At 39.3% G+C, this 23062-nt stretch overlaps 1 long non-coding RNA gene across 1 annotated transcript in view; it reads right to left on the minus strand.

Annotated features, from left to right (window-relative positions):
• Window positions 1–758: 758 nt before the first annotated feature.
• Window positions 759–23062, minus strand: part of LOC139749155 (uncharacterized) — a 118554-nt gene continuing 96250 nt past the window's right edge. The window contains exons 5-6 of the long non-coding RNA XR_011712892.1: window positions 19484–19621; window positions 759–1791 (exon numbers count right to left, since the gene is read on the minus strand). This is a non-coding gene — a long non-coding RNA (uncharacterized lncRNA). The remainder of the gene's footprint in view (window positions 1792–19483; window positions 19622–23062) is intronic.

Below are 23062 nucleotides of genomic sequence, written 5' to 3' on the forward strand. Positions count from 1 at the left end.
TATATGATCACGCACTGTCATAGAACATATGATAACCAACAATAATAATTCGAGCCAAAAAACTTTTGCATGGTATTGGGGAACGTAACCGCTAGGCAACGATCGAATATCTTTTCAATCATATCCGTGAGCAACGGGGGTCTACAAAGGTCAAATCCCATTAAGCTCACGTTACCAGTGGCCAGCATTTTACTGAACATTACTGTACAAACGCGAAAGTATATGAACACGAATATACTGCATATGAACGCGCACTTTCATATAACACATAATACCCTGCAACAGCCACGATTCAAACCCAGGACCTTTTGCTTGGTATTTGGGAACGCTAGCTGCTGAGCTATGATGGCACCTAATAGGAAAATAACTGTTCGATTACTCGTGATCGAATACTCTTTGTCTCACATCTATGAGAAACGGGGTCTATACCTGTCAAATTTTGTTTGTTTGCTTGTTTGTTTTGTTTTGTATATTTTTGTGAAGGAAGGGTTCTATTTATGGTTACCATACATTAATTTTCCACCTACATGCTAGAGTTGACAACTTTTGGTGAATTCTGCACTATACTACACATTATACAAATTATGCAATACATGGAAGATTTATGAAGGGTGTAGTGATCTTAAAACAAATGCAGATACTTCACAACCCAAGAGGTAACTGAAATTCTGGTTTTCTTTGTCTGTTCTGTCGCAGAAGTTCATCTTTTTCCTAATGTCCTCAATCATCCATATATGGGATGGAAATAAAATCCAAAGTTCTTAGTAAGATGTTTAATTGAAAATAAAACCAATTCAATACAGTTAATTTGTTTACATAATTTCTCAAAAAGTATTCGTATTGTCCATGTTGTTGTTGCTGTTAGTAATTCCTTCAGACTCTGAGGCTTGATGGGCAATATAGGGAGTTCAACCTCCCCAGTGAAGAGGAATAATTCAATGATACATTTTCTTGAGACTCAAGCAATCACATGTTCAAGAAAGCTAAACATAGAACATTAAGAAGAAATACGTTTTGTGAGTTTATCAAAATATCATAAACAGGGTATGCAAGACTTACCGAAAACATGAAGATCGTACTATGATCTTTCTTGTTGAAAGAAATGAATATGTTTTCAGTATTAATAATTGAATCTAGGAATGTCTTATTCAGGCGCATGATACAACAACTCTCAAAAGATTAAATGTTCTCATGAACCAGAACTTCTTTTCTACCAATACCTCTTTTATCTTTACTATGATTCTCTTAACTGTCCTGGAAGAAAGTTACCCTTCGTGAGAAGTAAGGACGACAAATATGATTGCCATGATAATGTTATATTTCTTATGAAGTCGTCACGCTTGAAGATCCATGGAGGCTTGAGGAGGATAATAGCATGAAAACTCTGGGATCGACATTTATCGGTTTTCTCAATTTTTTCCAACAAATAGAATCTTTTCTCCAAACAAACGATTTACCAAAGAAATGTAAACAAAGAAACTGCAAAATAATCATATCCACATTTATATTTAAGGAAATTGGGAAAAATGCTCGAGCGTGTCATTGAGCAAACAGTAAAGGATAAATGATAATAATAATGATAATAATAATAATAATAATAATAATAATAATAATAATAATAATAATAATGATAATAACAGTGCTATAATTAAGACAAAGAAGCCGTAGTAGATGATCAAAACTGAATGAAAAGTTATTTGAGGTGCAGACGATGGTAACGAGGCATCATGTCAGTAGCTCCACAGGTCCGGGTCACATCTTAAGGTCCATACGCGTATGACACCTAATTTCCTGTAAATACATACAAATGAATGACTATGTTGATACTATGAAAGTTCACAGTAATATAACAATCTATGAAGGTACTTAACAAAAGATCGTTTCATACGAGAATTCATATAGGACTACGCCTGCAAGTGGTAACAAAGCAAACGTGAAATTACCATCTACGAGGATGTATCTTTGTGGCGGACGTAAAAGAGGTAAGCGTTGTCTTTGTCGCTTTCATCCCAGAGGATCCCAATTTGCCTTTTGGTAATGACTCAAAAATGATCTTTCCTACTTCAAAATATAACCAGAATTCACTGTATGAAAAAATGCCAGGGTGAAAAGATGGACATAGAAAAAATGGCTTTATAAGTGATTCACGTTTTATTATACAAATATTGTCTTTTAAATCATATTAAATTTTTCTCATTCCTCGGAGCATGTGTATCGTTTCTAGAATTAGCTCCTTCTGATATTATCGTAGACGAAATCTATGTATGATAACAGAATCATTATCATACGAGTGTTGTAAAACTACTAAAATAGGTTAGCCACTGTTGATATAACGAAATGTATTAATCATGTATTGATAATCAAAACAAATTCTCTGGAAAATTACTCACAATTACAGAGCATTACTTCACTTCTCCCAAATGCAACCAAAGCATTATACCTTCGATGTGGCTAATGCATGGAGGTATGCGTACCCAACGCATACAAGCATACAGAGCCGAACATGCGAGCACGTCGAGCTGCGCATGGACACACATCTGGCAAGTTAGTGTGATAAAAAAGTTTCCAGTGATTATCCGTGATGTTATTAGAGTAGGAAGTCAGTAAACTTTCTGTCTTTATTCTATGTATCCGCAGATTTAGATAGATATCAAAGTGTCAAGCTGTCAACATTTGTAAATTATTTTCACTTACTTCGTTAAGTACTAATGAATATTAGAGATGCAAGAAGAAATTAACCTTGTGTGTAGCGACTGGGAAAAACCGAGTCTCCATGCCCTGGGACATGCCAGTCGAACGTGTGCCTATCGCAACGCATGACTACCAACCCCTTTAACAAACAATCTCTTGTATGACCCTGTAGAAACATGCAACAGTGTTTGTAACGCTCGTCCATACGACGAATGAGTGTGCAGTGGGGGAGATGGACGTAGCAAGTACCACGAAAAGTAAGGAACATGACCAGAGAGGAAGAAGAATCTCCCCAGCTGGGAGGGAAGACAGGTGACAAATGCAATAACATTGGTGCAACTTATGCTGATAATGTTAATAAGAGTGAAAGAGTCACATTATCGCATTATTTAGTCTATGGGATGGATGATAGAAATACAGTTCCCGTAAAGCATACGGCCAGGGGAAACGAGAGCTTTGGATAGCTGAGTTCCCCACGAAACACAGGAAGTTAATGATTCAATCCAGATCCACTTGAAAAACGATCTTATTGGTTATGAGTATCTAATATGGAATGAGAAGAGTCATATAGATGTGATATCCAGACGACGACTTGCCTCCCGATTGAAAAAGCCAGAAATCAAGTCATCGCTGTAAGGGAAAAACGTTTCAAAGAAACTCTATATTCCATGCCACATCCACTACAAAATGGAACAGTTGGGGATTCCAGGGTCTGGTAGCATGAATTTCCAGCCAAGTGCCGTTGTCTTGCCAGGAGCCATGATGCTGATGTGTGCAGAAGGAAGACAGAGACGGGGCAAAGAATTTTTCCCAATTGTATCGCATGTTAAGAAAAACACAATGCCTGGTTACTAATGCCTACGAAAGTGCAGGGAGTTATGGAGGTTATGGACATGCATAGATTTAGTCATTAGTTTGATATGAAATTCTGACTTGAAAGTACCGATGGAATTAAACGTAAGTGACTTTCACTTAGTCAATTCGGATGTTTTTTTAAGCATCATTTTCGGCAAGTTGTGATGATGCACATGGAGAAGATGAAGCTGTGTAACTAGAGAATATAAACATGTAAAGGATTATGTATTTTCATGGGATGTATATATATATATATATATATATATATATATATATATATATATATATACATATATGTATATTCCCATTACAATTTGTCGCTGTCTCCCGCGTTAGCGAGATAGCGCAAGGAAACAGACGAAAGAATGGCCCAACCCACCGACGTACACGTCCACACACGCGCATATACATACTTATGCATTTCAACGTATATATAATCATATACATACTCAGACATATACATATATACACATGTACATAATTCATACTTGCTGCCTTTATTCATTTCCGTCACCACCTCGCCACACATGAAAAAACAACCCCCTCCCCCCGCACGAGCGTGAGGTACCGCTAGGAAAAGACAACAAACGCCACATTCGTTCACACTCAGTCTCTAGCTGTCATTTATAATGCACCGAAACCACAACTCCCTTTCCACATCCAGGCCCCACAAAACTTTCCATGGTTTACCCCAGACGCTTCATATGCCCTGGATCATTCCATTGACAGTAGGTCGACGCCGGTATACCACATCGTTCCAATTCACTCTATTCCTTGCAACCTTTCTCCCTCCTGCATGTTCAGGCCCCGATCGTTCAAAATCTTCGCTAAATCCTTCCACCTCCAATTTGGTCTCCCACTTCTCGTGCCCTCCACCTCTGACACATATATCCTCTTTGTCAGCCTTTCCTCACTCATTTTCTCCATATGACCAAACCATTTCAAAATACCCTCTTCTGCTCTCTCAACCACACTCTTTTTATTACCACACCTCTCTCTTACCTTTTCATTGCTTACTCGATCAACCAACCTCACACCATATATTATCCTCAAACATATCATTTCTACCACATCCACTCTACTCCGAACAACCCTATTTATAGTAAACGCCTCGCAACTATATAACATTGTTGTAACCACTATTCCTTGAAACATTTCCATTTTTGCTTTCCAAGATAATGTCTCGCCTTCCACACATCTTTCAACGCTACCAGAACTTTCGCCACCTCTCCCACTCTCTAACTCACTTCCGCTTCCATGGTTCCGTCTACTGCCAAATCCACTCCCAAATATCTAAAACGCTTCACGTCCTCCAGTTTTTCTCCATTCAAACTTATCTCCCAAGTGACTTGTCCCTCAACCCTACTGTACCTAATAACTTTGCTCTTATTCACATTTACTCTCAGCTTTCTTCTTTCACACACTTTACCAAACTCAGTCACCAGCTTCTGCAGTTTCTCACCCGAATCAGACACCAGCGCTGTATCATCAGCGAACAACAACTGACTAACGTTCCACTCCTTCTGATCCACAACAGACTGTATACTTTCAACTCTCTCCAAAACTATTGCATTTACCTCCCTAACAACTCCATCCTTAAACAATATCCTCTTCACTCCATCCTTCCATCTCCGATTTGATCTCCGGCTTCCCCTTCTTTCCTGCACCTCTGGCACATATATTCTCTTTGTCATCTTTCCTCGCCCATTCTCTCAATGGGTTCAAATAATTTCAACACACCCCCTTATGCTCTCTCAACCACACTCCTTTTATTACTACACATCTCTCTTACCCTTTCATTAATTACTGGATCAAACCACCTTACAAACCACCTCACATCATTATATATATATATATGTACAAATATATACAAGATAGCTAGAGACTGAGTGTGAACGAATGTATCCTTTGTTGTCTTTTCTTTGCCCTACCTCGCGCACATGCAGGGTGAGGAGGTTGTCATTTCATGTGTGGTGGGGTGGCGACAGAAATGAATAAAGGCATCAAGTATGAATTATGTACATGTGTATATATGCATATGTCTGTGAATATATATATATATATATATATATATATATATATATATATATATATATATATATATATATATATATATATATATATATATATATATATATATATCACAGACATATCATATATACATATGTACATAATATGTATATATATATATATATATATATATATATATATATATATATATATATATATATACATATACATATACATATATATATATATATATATATATATATATATATATATATATATATATATATATATATATATATATATATATATATATATATATATATATATATATATATATATATATAAATATATATATATATATATATATATATATATATATATATATATATATATATATATATATATATATATATATATATATATTCTATCATAGAGTGGCGGATATAGGGTGTTTTGGTCGAGGTGGTGTGCAAAGTGAGAGGGTTACGGAAAATGATTTGGTAAACAGAGAAGAGGTAGTGAAAGCTTTGCGGAAGATGAAAGCCGGCAAGGCAGCAGGTTTGGATGGTATTGCAGTGGAATTTATTAAAAAAGGGGGTGACTGTATTGTTGACTGGTTGGTAAGGTTATTTAATGTATGTAGGACTCATGGTGAGGTGCCTGAGGATTGGCGGAATGCGTGCATAGTGCCATTGTACAAAGGCAAAGGGGATAAGAGTGAGTGCTCAAATTACAGAGGTATAAGTTTGTTGAGTATTCCTGGTAAATTATATGGGAGGGTATTGATTGAGAGGGTGAAGGCATGTACAGAGCATCAGATTGGGGAAGAGCAGTGTGGTTTCAGAAGTGGTAGAGGATGTGTGGATCAGGTGTTTGCTTTGAAGAATGTATGTGAGAAATACTTAGAAAAGCAAATGGATTTGTATGTAGCATTTATGGATCTGGAGAAGGCATATGATAGAGTTGATAGAGATGCTTTGTGGAAGGTATTAAGAATATATGGTGTGGGAGGAAAGTTGTTAGAAGCAGTGAAAAGTTTTTATCGAGGATGTAAGGCATTGTGTAGTGTAGGAAAAAGGGAAAGTGTTTGGGTTTTCCCCGGGGAATGTAGGTTTGCGGCAGGGGTGTTGTGATGTCCCCATGGTTTTTTAATTTTTTTAAATGGGGGGGTTTGTTAGGGAAAGGAAAATGAAAAAAGAGTTTTGGAAAGAGGGGAAAAAGTATAAAGTTTTTGGGGAAATGAAAAGAGTTTGGGGAAAAGTAAATCAGTTGTTGTTCGCTTGATGCACCGCGCTGGTGACTGATACCTGTGTAGCCACTGCAGTACGCAAGTGACTGGATGTATTTGATAAAAGTAGTGTTGGCTCGAAGGAACGTTAATGCGTAAATTAGGCTCCCGAGCGAGTATTATATTCGGATTCCCGAAGGTTTGGTGTGGACCGTTCCATGCTGAAGTGAGTCTATTGCTGTAGCACCAAACCATTCATGCCGAGCCTATAAATTCTCTCATGTTCATATGAACATTTTAATATCGCCTTCAATAATGATAGATAGAGACTTTCCATTATGTCCAAACATATGCTATTATATATAATACATATATCCTATCTTTAACCTGTTTATGCATACCTATATATATCAACTACCACCCCATCCAAAACCACTTATACCCCATTTACATAAATCCTTCCACTATTAAAACCCTTATCAGTAATGATCATTAGATATAGAAGATGTCTTAATAATTCACTCTCTTACTCACAAACTCTTATTTCTTCTACACTTTCACTACTCTTCTATTATATACATATCTTCAATCACACCAATCATAATTATAATATTCTTATAACTCAAACCTTTCATAAATATAAGAAATATCACTAAAATTATTATCATATGTACCCTCCACAAATCCTCTTCTCCCTCCCCTCTCTATTCATTTTATCTTCTACTTCATAACTAACTTATATAAAATCACTTAATTTAATTTTTTTCCACATTCTACTATATAATCAATATCTTCAAACAAAACTCCATTAATACTCCAATAATACATTCATAAGTTCAACTATATTACCTTCTAATCTCCTCTCTCTCTATCTTCATCGCACTGATTCTAATCACTTATTCGTCGCTCCCCGCAGAGAATAGAGTCACTCTTTCCCTCATATCTGCGCAATTTGTGCCTGTCCTTTCTCTTATCCACTCATATCTATATCATTCATTACCTACATCTCTATCACACGCACGCATATATGTGTGTAGACACTCTCTCTCTCTCTCACCCTGTCATATATCCTACTCACATAGAGATTACTCATCATGCGCTAATGTATAATATTCACATTACATATTACACGAATCTATAAATATATCTCTAGAAATACACACACTCCCCATCTACATTCTTCTATTACTTAATAATCACACAAAACAACATATATTTTAAATATTACTTTATACTACTCCTAAAACATTCTACACCCTCTAAGTTGTGTGTTTCCACACCTCCACTTGTCCTCACCTCACAAGATAATATATCTATTCATCTCTCTCACAACCACCACACTCACTCACAAAATTTACACATTATCTATCACATACTCTACATTTAAAACTACTAAAAACAACAATAGATAGATACCATTATAAATACCTCAATACTCTCTCACCTCATCATATATAAAACCTCTCTCTACCTCACTCACCCCCACAAACTCTCCTCTCTCTCTCAATACTATATCTATATATATAGAGAGAGAAAACTCACTCACCCCAGAGATATGTCTCCCTCAGACTCTCTCTTCACATCTCCTCGCTTCCCTATGTCCTTCTTCCTATCCCATTCCCCCCCCCCCTCCACCTCTGCCCCCCCCCCCACTCAAAACCTTCTAGAGAGATATACACACTGGACTCTTAAATTACACCTCACACCATCTCCTTCCACCCTCACCCCCCATATACACCGCCAACAAAATGTGTGTCCTCTCCCCCCTATATTCTATACTTTCAAGAGATGTAGATCCCCAATTCCATACTCTAACAGAGAAACCACCCATCTTTACTTCACTCAAAAACTACCAACACACGACACATGATATACCGCGACACACGCATCACTCTCACTCACTCACACCAGAGATACCCACCCCCTCCCCCACCTCCCCAAAACACCCCTCCCCATAATTACACCCACTCACCTCCCCCCCCTGTGTGTGCTTACTACCTGTCCCCACCCCCCCCCTCACCCACCAACTCGTTAATAGTGTAGTGTGTGTGTCACAATCCATCTATGTGTCTACACACTCTTCCTCATTCATAATAATACCCATGTGTGCCATCCACCTTTACTTCTCTCATCATATATACAGTGACCAGCTATATAGTCGTCCACACTCCCACTCTAGTGTTATGTTGAGTATTTTAACCCACAAACTCTCACAATATTCCATAATCCCCCCCCTTCCGTTATTCCCCGCTCTCCCCCCCCAAACACCTCCACACTCCCTCCACATCTCGACCACCGTCCTAAAATGCCCTCACTCCTCTCCGCACACGCTCCACCTCACACTCGCCCACCTCCTGCGCCTCCCCACCTACGTGCACACACTCCTAGCCACGCTCGCAACCATACACATTTTTGGGAAACCCAAACTATTCCCTCAAACATACCAATTTTCGCTTTCGAGATAATGTTCTCGCCCTTCCCACATTTTTCAAGGCTCCCAAAATTTTCGCCCCCTCCCCCCCCCAAATGTCCATTTCCGTTTCCCATGGTTCCATCCGCGGGCCAGACCCACCCCCAGTATCTAAAACATTCACTTCCTCCAGTTTTTCCCATTAAACTCACCTCCCAATTTGACTTGACCCTAAACCCTTATGTCCCTTTAAAAACCTTGCTTTTAAATTCACATTTACTCTCAATTTTTCTTCTTCCACACCCCTTTCCCAAAAACTCAGCCCAAAAACTTCGCAGTTTCTCACATGAATCAGCCCCCAGGCTGTATCATAAAGCGAAAAAACAACTGCTAAATTTCCCCAAGCTCTCCCCATCCCCAACAGACTTCATACTTGCCCCTCTTTCCAAAACTCTTGCATTTACCTCCCTAACAACCCCATCCATAAACAAATTAAACAACCATGGAGACATCACACACCCCTGCCGCAAACCTACATTCACTGAGAACCAATCACTTTCCTCTCTTCCTACACGTACACATGCCTTACATCCTCGATAAAAACTTTTCACTGCTTCTAACAACTTGCCTCCCACACCATATATTCTTAATACCTTCCACAGAGCATCTCTATCAACTCTATCATATGCCTTCTCCAGATCCATAAATGCTACATACAAATCCATTTGCTTTTCTAAGTATTTCTCACATACATTCTTCAAAGCAAACACCTGATCCACACATCCTCTACCACTTCTGAAACCGCACTGCTCTTCCCCAATCTGATGCTCTGTACATGCCTTCACCCTCTCGATCAATACCCTCCCATATAATTTACCAGGAATACTCAACAAACTTATACCTCTGTAATTTGAGCACTCACTCTTATCCCCTTTGCCTTTGTACAATGGCACTATGCACGCATTCCGCCAATCCTCAGGCACCTCACCATGAGTCATACATACATTAAATAACCTTACCAACCAGTCAACAATACAGTCACCCCCTTTTTTAATAAATTCCACTGCAATACCATCCAAACCTGCTGCCTTGCCGGCTTTCATCTTCCGCAAAGCTTTTACTACCTCTTCTCTGTTTACCAAATCATTTTCCCTAACCCTCTCACTTTGCACACCACCTCGACCAAAACACCCTATATCTGCCACTCTGTCATCAGACACATTCAACAAACCTTCAAAATACTCATTCCATCTCCTTCTCACATCACCGCTACTTGTTATCACCTCCCCATTTGCGCCCTTCACTGAAGTTCCCATTTGCTCCCTTGTCTTACGCACCCTATTTACCTCCTTCCAGAACATCTTTTTATTCTCCCTAAAATTTACTGATAGTCTCTCACCCCAACTCTCATTTGCCCTTTTTTTCACCTCTTGCACCTTTCTCTTGACCTCCTGTCTCTTTCTTTTATACTTCTCCCACTCAATTGCATTTTTTCCCTGCAAAAATCGTCCAAATGCCTCTCTCTTCTCTTTCACTAATACTCTTACTTCTTCATCCCACCACTCACTACCCTTTCTAAACAGCCCACCTCCCACTCTTCTCATGCCACAAGCATCTTTTGCGCAATCCATCACTGATTCCCTAAATACATCCCATTCCTCCCCCACTCCCCTTACTTCCATTGTTGTCACCTTTTTCCATTCTGTACACAGTCTCTCCTGGTACTTCCCCACACAGGTCTCCTTCCCAAGCTCACTTACTCTCACCACCTTCTTCACCCCAACATTCACTCCTCTTTTCTGAAAACCCATACTAATCTTCACCTTAGCCTCCACAAGATAATGATCAGACATCCCTCCAGTTGCACCTCTCAGCACATTAACATCCAAAAGTCTCTCTTTCGCGCGCCTGTCAATTAACACGTAATCCAATAACGCTCTCTGGCCATCTCTCCTACTTACATAAGTATACTTATGTATATCTCGCTTTTTAAACCAGGTATTCCCAATCATCAGTCCTTTTTCAGCACATAAATCTACAAGCTCTTCACCATTTCCATTTACAACACTGAACACCCCATGCATACCAATTATTCCCTCAACTGCCACATTACTCACCTTTGCATTCAAATCACCCATCACTATAACCCGGTCTCGTGCATCAAAACCGCTAACACACTCATTTAGCTGCTCCCAAAACACTTGCCTCTCATGATCTTTCTTCTCATGCCCAGGTGCATATGCACCAATAATCACCCACCTCTCTCCATCAACTTTCAGTTTTACCCATATTAATCGAGAATTTACTTTCTTGCATTCTATCACATACTCCCACAACTCCTGTTTCAGGAGTATTGCTACTCCTTCCCTTGCTCTTGTCCTCTCACTAACCCCTGACTTCACTCCCCAGACATTTCCAAACCACTCTTCCCCTTTACCCTTGAGCTTCGTTTCACTCAGAGCCAAAACATCCAGGTTCCTTTCCTCAAACATACTACCTATCTCTCCTTTTTTCACATCTTGGTTACATCCACACACATTTAGGCATCCCACTCTGAGCCTTCGAGGAGGATGATCACTCCCCGCGTGACTCCTTCTTCTGTTTCCCATTTTAGAAAGTTAATACAAGGAGGGGAGGATTTCCGGCCCCCCGCTCCCGTCCCCTCTAGTCGCTTTCTACGACACGCGAGGAATACGTGGGAAGTATTCTTTCACCCCTATCCCCAGGGATAATATACATATATATATGCATATACACACACACACACATACACATACATACGCACATACACACACACACACACACATACATATATATACATATGAAAAATGTAAGAAACAATTTATAAAACAAACTTTTAGCTTGAAATGAATGAAAAAAAATGAATGTCACATAATGGTTCAACCTCTGGCTATGGAAAAGGAAATGTACAATTTATTCACACAAACGTCAATAGCAGTTCTCATCAATTTCACCACTGTATCAATAAGCTTCAATGTCTAAGCTACATTTTTTTCCAACTTCACTATTTTCTTGTCAAAAACACCATGCATGAAAACTATCACTCCATTAACACAACTATAAACATTTACTTCCCCTTTAAAAGTATCATATCTCCGTAATATTACAACCATAAGCAGAAAATCTGGTGCCACTGGAAAGTTGTCTAGTGTTCGCAAGAGCCAAGATAGTGCTATTCTCGCCGTGAAAGTTGATGTGATGAAACGCAGTAAAAATTGAGGATGGGCTCTCGATATTGTGCACCATCTTGGCTTACATTCGACTGAGATGATGGCGAAGTGAAACCGACAGCACAGCAAGCCCACCCAGTCCATTTCCAAGGAGCACGATGGTACGACCTATGACTGCGAAGGTACGACCTTTGAATACGGAGGTTCGACCCTTGAACATGACCGTACGACCCTTGAGAAGGACGATCGCCGCCATTGACCTGACCGACCCTGCAAGGACATGGTCACACCCATCGACAACGGTAACCTCCAGAAGACCGATTTCGACGATGAAGGCCTGCACTGTGGCTGAGAGATTGACTTGAGGAGGCAGAAGTGATATTGTGACAGTGATCGTGTCAGCGTCGCGTCGCCTCGCCGCAGTGTATCGAGACAGACTTCCCCATATATATATATATATATATATATATATATATATATATATATATATATATATTTTTTTTTTTTTTATATACCTCGTCGCTGTCTCCCGCGTTTGCGAGGTAGCGCAAGGAAACAGACGAAAGAAATGGCCCAAGCCCCCCATACACATGTACATACACACGTCCACACACGCAAATATACATACCTACACAGCTTTCCATGGTTTACCCCGGACGCTTCACATGCCTTGATTCAATCCACTGACAGCACGTCAACCCCTGTATACCACATCGCTCCAATTCACTCTATTCCTTGCCCTCCTTTCACCCTCCTGCATGTTCAGGCCCCGATCACACAAAATCCTTTTCACTCCATCTTTCCACCTCCAATTTGGTCTCCCTCTTCTCCTTGTTCCCTCCACCTCCGACACATATATCCTCTTGGTCAATCTTTCCTCACTCATCCTCTCCATGTGCCCAAACCACTTCAAAACACCCTCTTCTGCTCTCTCAACCACGCTCTTTTTATTTCCACACATCTCTCTTACCCTTACGTTACTTACTCGATCAAACCACATCACACCACACATTGTCCTCAAACATCTCATTTCCAGCACATTCATCCTCCTGCGCACAACTCTATCCATAGCCCACGCCTCGCAACCATACAACATTGTTGGAACCACTATTCCTTCAAACATACCCATTTTTGCTTTCCGGGATAATTTTCTCGACTTCCACACATTCTTCAAGGCCCCTAGGATTTTCGCCCCCTCCCCCACCCTATGATCCACTTCCGCTTCCATGGTTCCATCCGCTGCCAGATCCACTCCCAGATATCTAAAACACTTCACTTCCTCCAGTTTTTCTCCATTCAAACTCACCTCCCAATTGACTTGACCCTCAACCCTACTGTACCTAATAACCTTGCTCTTATTCACATTTACTCTTAACTTTCTTCTTCCACACACTTTACCAAACTCCGTCACCAGCTTCTGCAGTTTCTCACATAAATCCGCCACCAGCGCTGTATCATCAGCGAACAACAACTGACTCACTTCCCAAGCTCTCTCATCCCCAACAGACTTCATACTTGCCCCTCTTTCCAAGACTCTTGCATTTACCTCCCTAACAACCCCATCCATAAACAAATTAAACAACCATGGAGACATCACACACCCCTGCCGCAAACCTACATTCACTGAGAACCAATCACTTTCCTCTCTTCCTACACGTACACATGCCTTACATCCTCGATAAAAACTTTTCACTGCTTCTAACAACTTTCCTCCCACACAATATATTCTTAATACCTTCCACAGAGCATCTCTATCAACTCTATCATATGCCTTCTCCAGATCCATAAATGCTACATACAAATCCATTTGCTTTTCTAAGTATTTCTCACATACATTCTTCAAAGCAAACACCTGATCCACATATCCTCTACCACTTCTGAAACCACACTGCTCTTCCCCAATCTGATGGTCTGTACATGCCTTCACCCTCTCAATCAATACCCTCCCATATAATTTACCAGGAATACTCAACAAACTTATACCTCTGTAATTTGAGCACTCACTCTTATCCCCTTTGCCTTTGTACAATGGCACTATGCACGCATATTATATATATATATATATATATATATATATATATATATATATATATATATATATATATATATATATATTTTTTTTTTTTTTTTTTATACCTCGTCGCTGTCTCCCGCGTTTGCGAGGTAGCGCAAGGAAACAGACGAAAGAAATGGCCCAACCCCCCCCCATACACATGTACATACACACGTCCACACACGCAAATATACATACCTACACAGCTTTCCATGGTTTACCCCGGACGCTTCACATGCCTTGATTCAATCCACTGACAGCACGTCAACCCCTGTATACCACATCGCTCCAATTCACTCTATTCCTTGCCCTCCTTTCACCCTCCTGCATGTTCAGGCCCCGATCACACAAAATCCTTTTCACTCCATCTTTCCACCTCCAATTTGGTCTCCCTCTTCTCCTCGTTCCCTCCACCTCCGACACATATATCCTCTTGGTCAATCTTTCCTCACTCATTCTCTCCATGTGCCCAAACCACTTCAAAACACCCTCTTCTGCTCTCTCAACCACGCTCTTTTTATTTCCACACATCTCTCTTACCCTTACGTTACTTACTCGATCAAACCACCTCACACCACACATTGTCCTCAAACATCTCATTTCCAGCACATCCATCCTCCTGCGCACAACTCTATCCATAGCCCACGCCTCGCAACCATACAACATTGTTGGAACCACTATTCCTTCAAACATACCCATTTTTGCTTTCCGGGATAATGTTCTCGACTTCCACACATTTTTCAAGGCTCCCAAAATTTTCGCCCCCTCCCCCACCCTATGATCCACTTCCGCTTCCATGGTTCCATCCGCTGACAGATCCACTCCCAGATATCTAAAACACTTCACTTCCTCCAGTTTTTCTCCATTCAAACTCACCTCCCAATTGACTTGACCCTCAACCCTACTGTACCTAATAACCTTGCTCTTATTCACATTTACTCTTAACTTTCTTCTTCCACACACTTTACCAAACTCCGTCACCAGCTTCTGCAGTTTCTCACATAAATCCGCCACCAGCGCTGTATCATCAGCGAACAACAACTGACTCACTTCCCAAGCTCTCTCATCCCCAACAGACTTCATACTTGCCCCTCTTTCCAAGACTCTTGCATTTACCTCCCTAACAACCCCATCCATAAACAAATTAAACAACCATGGAGACATCACACACCCCTGCCGCAAACCTACATTCACTGAGAACCAATCACTTTCCTCTCTTCCTACACGTACACATGCCTTACATCCTCGATAAAAACTTTTCACTGCTTCTAACAACTTTCCTCCCACACCATATATTCTTAATACCTTCCACAGAGCATCTCTATCAACTCTATCATATGCCTTCTCCAGATCCATAAATGCTACATACAAATCCATTTGCTTTTCTAAGTATTTCTCACATACATTCTTCAAAGCAAACACCTGATCCACACATCCTCTACCACTTCTGAAACCACACTGCTCTTCCCCAATCTGATGCTCTGTACATGCCTTCACCCTCTCAATCAATACCCTCCCATATAATTTACCAGGAATACTCAACAAACTTATACCTCTGTAATTTGAGCACTCACTCTTATCCCCTTTGCCTTTGTACAATGGCACTATGCACGCATATATATATATATATATATATATATATATATATATATATATATATATATATATATATATATATATATGAGGTCTTTTGGGGATGAGAGAGCTTGGGAAGTGAGTCAGTTGTTGTTCGCTGATGATACAGCGCTGGTGGCTGTTTCGTGTGAGAAACTGCAGAAGCTGGTGACTGAGTTTTGTAAAGTGTGTGAAAGAAGAAAGTTAAGAGTGGATGTGAATAAGAGCAAGGTTATTAGGTACAGTAGGTTTGAGGGTCAAGTCAATTGGGAGGTAAGTTTGAATGGAGAAAAACTGGAGGAAGTAAAGTGTTTTAGATATCTGTTAGTGGATCTGGCAGCGGATGGAACCATGGAAGCGGAAGTGGATCATAGGGTGGGGGAGGGGGCAAAATTTCTGGGAGCCTTGAAGAATGTGTGGAAGTCGAGATCATTATCTCGGAAAGCAAAATTGGGTATGTTTGAAGGAATAGTGTTTCCAACAATGTTGTATGGTGCGAAGCGTAGGCTATGGATAGAGTTGTGCGCAGGAGGGTGGATGTGCTGGAAATGAGATGTTTGAGGACAATGTGTGGTGTGAGGTGGTTTGATCGAGTAAGTAACGTAAGGGTAAGAGAGATGTGTGGAAATAAAAAGAGCGTGGTTGAGAGAGCAGAAGAGGGTGTTTTGAAATGGTTTGGGCACATGGAGAGAATGAGTGAGGAAAGATTGTCCAAGAGGATGTATGTGTCGGAGGTGGAGGGAACGAGGAGAAGAGGGAGACCAAATTGGAGGTGGAAAGATGGAGTGAAAAAGATTTTGAGTGATCGGGGCCTGAACATGCAGGAGGGTGAAAGGAAGGCAAAGAATAGAGTGAATTGGATCGATCTGGTATACCGGGGTTGACGTGCTGTCAGTGGATTGAATCAGGGCATGTGAAGCGTCTGGGGTAAACCATGGAAAGCTGTGTAGGTATGTATATTTGCGTGTGTGGACGTATGTATATACATGTGTATGGGGGTGGGTTGGGCCATTTCTTTCGTCTGTTTCCTTGCGCTACATCGCAATCGCGGGAGACAGCGACAAATAAAAAAAAAAGATATATATATATATATATATATATATATATATATATATATATATATATATATATATATATTTTTTTTTTTCATACTATTCGACATTTCCCGCAATAGCGAGGCACCGTCAAGAACAGAGGACTGGGCCTTTGAGGGAATATCCTAACCTGTCCCCCTTCTCTGTTCCTTCTTTAGGAAAATTAAAAAAAAAAACGAAAGGGGAGGATTTCCAGCCCCCCCACTCCTTTCCCTTTTAGGCGCCTTCTACGACACGAAGGGAATACGTGGGAAGTATTCTTTCTCCCCTATCCCCAGGGATAATATATATATATATATATATATATATATATATATATATATATATATATATATATATATATATATATATATATATATATATATATATATATATATATATATTCTTTTCATACTATTCGCCATTCCCCGTGTGGTGTGGTCGGGCGTGGTCGGGGGGGGGGATGTGTGTGGCGGGTTTTCGACGGAAATGGATGAAGGCAGCAAGTATGGATATGTACATGTGGCTATATGTATATGTCTGTGTATGTATATGTATGTAATTCTGCGTGTGTGGGCGTTTATGTATATACATGTGTGTGTGTGTGTGTGGGTGGGTTGGGCGGTTCCTTGTTTGTTTACTTGCGCTACCCTGCCAACACGGGAGATGAAGGTTAAGTATAATAGATTTAAAAAAAAAATATAATGATCCTGTATGTAAATGATTAACCAAAGAGCTTGGAAGGGGATTATAAAAAGGGAAAAATAATCAAGACAAACGTATCCTTCGTAAGGTGATGTAATGGATGATTTCACAGACAATGTAGATAGTGAGGAAGAGAACTCAAGGTGATCTAGAGATATATGTTGCACTACTATCACATATAATTGTAAATATTGACCTTGAACACACAACGTTTCTTGCACTTCAAAGGATTTTTCAGATGAGAAAAGTTGATAATGTCTTAAGTTACACTGGTGGGATTTTACGTGACAATCACAGGAGTAGAATAGGCAATGTGAAATGTGAAATGGCAGACTGAGAGAGGAGAAAATCATACTTCTAGTAGAGTGGCTGATGGAGCCTTTGAACTCTGGCAAATCGAGAAGCTTCTAACAAGGGAAAGTAAAGAATATTATGGAAATTCTCAAAATAGAGTATTGATTTTAAGTGATTCTAAATTCATCATTTACAAAATAAGAAAAAGGTGGATAATGATGAGGTGCGCACTAAGCCATTGAATGTACTGTTAAGAAAGAAAGAATAAAAACATTTCATGCCTTAGCGTGCTTGCCCTTATTGGGTTAGCTGGCGATGAAGTGGCTGACCCAATAAAGAGATATGTGTAGGCAGTACAAGTGAGACAGAATCTCAAGTCTCGAGAAATATATGGAGAGTATAGAATACTTCTTAGAGAAGATCTAGTGAGTAGGAGCAAATGAGAACAAAGAAAGATATCACTTTAGTATGATATGAAGAGTTACTGGAGATATGATTAATGATAGAATGAGCATCACGATACAGTAAAGCTATTTAATGTACACATAAAAGAGGATAAGAATAAAGAACAAAATGTGAAAATAACGATGAAAGGTGTAAGAAATATATGGAAGAGGAAAGGAGTACACTTGAGCATTACATTCAAGACTATTATACACTGTCTCGAGTACGATGGTATAATTAGTAGTATGTTACAGTGATAGAAAGTATTGAAGGTTAAAAATCTGGTAATAAGTCGAATATGTAAATTGAGACTGTTACTCTCATATGTAAATTGAGACTGTTACTCTCATATGTAAATTGAGACTGTTACTCTCATATGTAAATTGAGACTGTTACTCTCATATGTAAATTGAGACTGTTACTCTCATAATGCTGTTGTGTTGTGAGTAGGGTCCTATTCTCTTGAGAATAAGATACAGTAAATTAATTTAGATTGACATATACATGTCCATAGTATTAATCTCATAATGAATATCCTCATTACTTGATTAGATCTATTGCCTAATGTCTGTTTCAAGTATAATTAACATCAGATGTGGGGACATGTGTTTAGCAACTTTAGTCTGATATTTGGGGATTTTCTTAACATAATGAAAAACGAAACAAACATATTTATCAGTTCTCGGTCTGAGCAAGTGAAATGTTTAATTATTCTTGAATAAAGAATCAAAGCTGTATTTGATATACTGTAAACACTGTAACAGTAAACTAACAATATGCAAGAGTCATACTTTGAAGAAAAGAAACGTGTAAAGTGAAATAATTAAATGCGAACATTTATGTTTATCATCACGGCATATGCATGTTAAAATATTACATCATAAAACTTTTTATTGTATCAAAAATCAGTATTACCTATTTCACATGCAGCATTTGCACTGATGGTTGGGACAGATGGAATTGGCTACAACAGATCTTCCATCGCATTCGGCAGCCTTCACACAGCTTCCTCTAAGTGTACCACATATATTGCATTTACTCCGTACACAGCATCTATAGAAAATGGGGAAATAAGTACAGAGAAAAAAGAATATGTATATATCATTACTATCATTATCAATATCATTTTCACCATTATTAATGTTATTATCATCATTATTATTATCATTTATTTCTTTTTCTTTGCTTTCAAACTATTCGCCATTTCCCGCGTTAGCGAGGTAGCGTTGAGAGGACTGGGACTTTGAGGATATATCCTCACCTGGCCCCTTTCTCTGTCCCTTCTTTTGGAAAATTAAAAAAAAAAAAAACGAGAGGGGAGGATTTCCAGCCCCCCGCTCCCTCCCCTATTAGTCGCCTTCTACGACACGCAAGGAATACGTGGGAAGTATTCTTTCTCTCCTATCACCAGGGATAATTATCATCATCATTATTATCGTTATTACTATTATTATTATTATTATCATTACTATCGTTCTTATCATTAATATTAATATTATTATTACTATTATCATCATTATTATTATTATTATCATTATTATTATTATCATTATTATTATTATTATCATTATTATTATTAGTAGTAGTAGTAGCAGTAGTAGTATCATTATTTTTATTATTATTATTATTATTATTATTATTATTATTATTATTATTATTATTATTATTATTATTATTATTATCATCATTATTATTGTTATTAATATTACTATTATTATTGTTGTTACAATTTTTATTATTATTATCATTACTATCATTATTATTATTATTATTATTATTGTTATTGTCATTATTATAATTATTATCATTATTGTTATTATTATTACTCAATTATCATCATTATTTATGTTATCATTTTCATACTTCAATTATCGTGTCCCGGATAAGCGAGATAGCTCCAGAAAATACACGAAGACACATCCACTCACATAAACACACAAACACACACACACACACACACACACACACACACACACACACACACACACACACACACACACACACACACACACACACACACACACACACACACACACACACACACACACACACCCAAAACATGTTTTTATTCTCCCTAAAATTCAATGGTACTCTCTCACCCCAACTCTCATTTGGCATCTTTTTCACCTCTTGCACCTTTCTCTTGACCTCCTGCCTCTTTCTTTTATACATCTCCCAGTCATTTGCATTATTACCCTACAAAAATCGTCCAAATGCCTCTCTCTTCTGTTTCAATGATGATCTTACTTCTTCATCCCACCACTCACTACCCTTTCTAATCTGCTCACCTCACAAGCTCCTCATGCCACAAGCATCTATTGCACAAGCCATCACTGCTCCCCTAAATACATCCCATTCCTCCCCCACTCCCCTTAAGTCCTTTGTTCTTACCTTTTTCCATTCCGTACTCAGTCTCTTCTGGTACTTCCTCGCACAAGTCTCCTTCCCAAGCTCACTTACTGTCACCACTCTCTTCACCCCAACTTTTTCTCTTCTTTTCTGAAAACCTCTACAAATCATCACCTTTGCCTCCACAAGTTAATGATCAGACAACCCTCCAGTTTCTCCTCTCAGCACATTAGCATCCAAAAGTCTCTCTTTTGCGCGCCTGTCAATTAATACGTAATCCAATAACGCTCTCTGGCCAATTCTCCTACTTACATACGTATACTTATGTATATCTCTCTTTCCAAACCAGGTATTCCCAATTGCCAATCCTTTTTCAGCACATAGATATACAGGCTCTTCACCATTTCAATTTACAACAATGAACAGCCCAGGTACACCAATTATTCCAACAATTGCCACATTACTCACCTTTGCATTCAAATCACCCATCAAAATAAGCCGGTTTCGTGCATCAGAACTACTAACAAACACACTCAGCTGCTCCCAAAACACTTGCCTCCCATGATCTTTCTTATCATGCCCAGGTGCATATGTACCAATAATCACCCAACTTTCTCCATCCACTTTCAGTTTTACCCATATCAATCTATAGTTTACTTTCTGACGCTCTATCACATACTCCCACTACTCCTGTTTCAGGAGTAGTGGTACTTCTTCCTTTGCTTTCGTCCTCTCACTAACCCCTGACTTTAATCCCAAGACATTGCCAAACCACTCTTCCCCTTTACCCTTGAGCTTCGTTTCACCCAGAGCCAAAACATTCAGGTTCCTTTCCTCAAACATACTAACTATCTCTCCTTTCTTCTCATCTTTTCTCATCCACACACATACAGACAACCAAGTCTGGGACTTCGAGGAGGAAGAGCATTCCCCACGTGACTCCTGTTTCCCCTTTTAGAAAATTGAAATACAAGGAGGGAAAGGTTTCTAGCCCCCCGCTTCAGTCACCTTTAGTCGCCTTCTACGACACGTGAAGAATGCGTACGACATATTCTTTCTCCCATATCCCTAGGGATATCTATCTATCTATCTCTCTCTCTCTCTCTCTCTCTCTCTCTCTCTCTCTCTCTCTCTCTCTCTCTCTCTCTCTCTCTCTCTCTCTCTCTGTACATATATATATATATATATATATATATATATATATATATATATATATATATATATATATATATATATATATATATATATATATATATATATATATATTCATTTATTTATTTATTTATTTATTTTGCTTTGTCGCTGTTTCCCGCGTTAGCGAGGTAGCGCAAGGAAACAGACGAAAGAATGCCCAACCCGCCCACATACACATGTATGTACATACACGTCCACACATGCAAATATACATACCTATACATCTCAATGTACACTTATATATACACACACAGACATATACATATATACATATGTACGTAATTCATAGCCTGCCTTTATTTGTTCCCATCGCCACCTCGCCACACATGGAATAACAACCCCCTCCCCCCTCATGTGTGCGAGGTAGCGCTAAGAAAAGACACCAAAGGCCCCATTCGTTCACACTCAGTCTCTAGCTGTCATGTAATAATGCACCGGAACCACAGCTCCCTTTCCACATCCAGGCCCCACACACTTTCCATGGTTTACCCCAGACGCTTCACATGCCCTGGTTCAATCCACTGACAGCACGTCGACCCCGGTATACGACATCGGTCCAATTCACTCTATTCCTTGCACGCCTTTCACCCTCCTGCATGTTCAGGCCCCGATCACTCAAAATCTTTTTCACTCCATCTTTCCACCTAAAATGTGGTCTCCCACTTCTCCTCGTTCCCTCCACCTCTGACACATATATCCTCTTTGTCAATCTTTCCTCACTCATTCTCTCCATATGACCAAACCATTTCAAAACACCCTCTTCTCCTCTCTCTGCCTCACTCTTTTTATTTCCACACATCTCTCTTACCCTGACATTTCTTACTCGATCAAACCACCTCACACCACATATTGTCCTCAAACATCTCATTTCCAGCACATCCACCATCCTGCGCACAACTCTATCTATTGCCCACGCCTCGCAACCATACAACATTGTTGGAACCACTATTC

The sequence above is a fragment of the Panulirus ornatus genome, chromosome 6 (genome assembly GCF_036320965.1).
Source record: "Panulirus ornatus isolate Po-2019 chromosome 6, ASM3632096v1, whole genome shotgun sequence".
NCBI classification, from domain to species: Eukaryota; Metazoa; Arthropoda; class Malacostraca; order Decapoda; family Palinuridae; genus Panulirus; species Panulirus ornatus.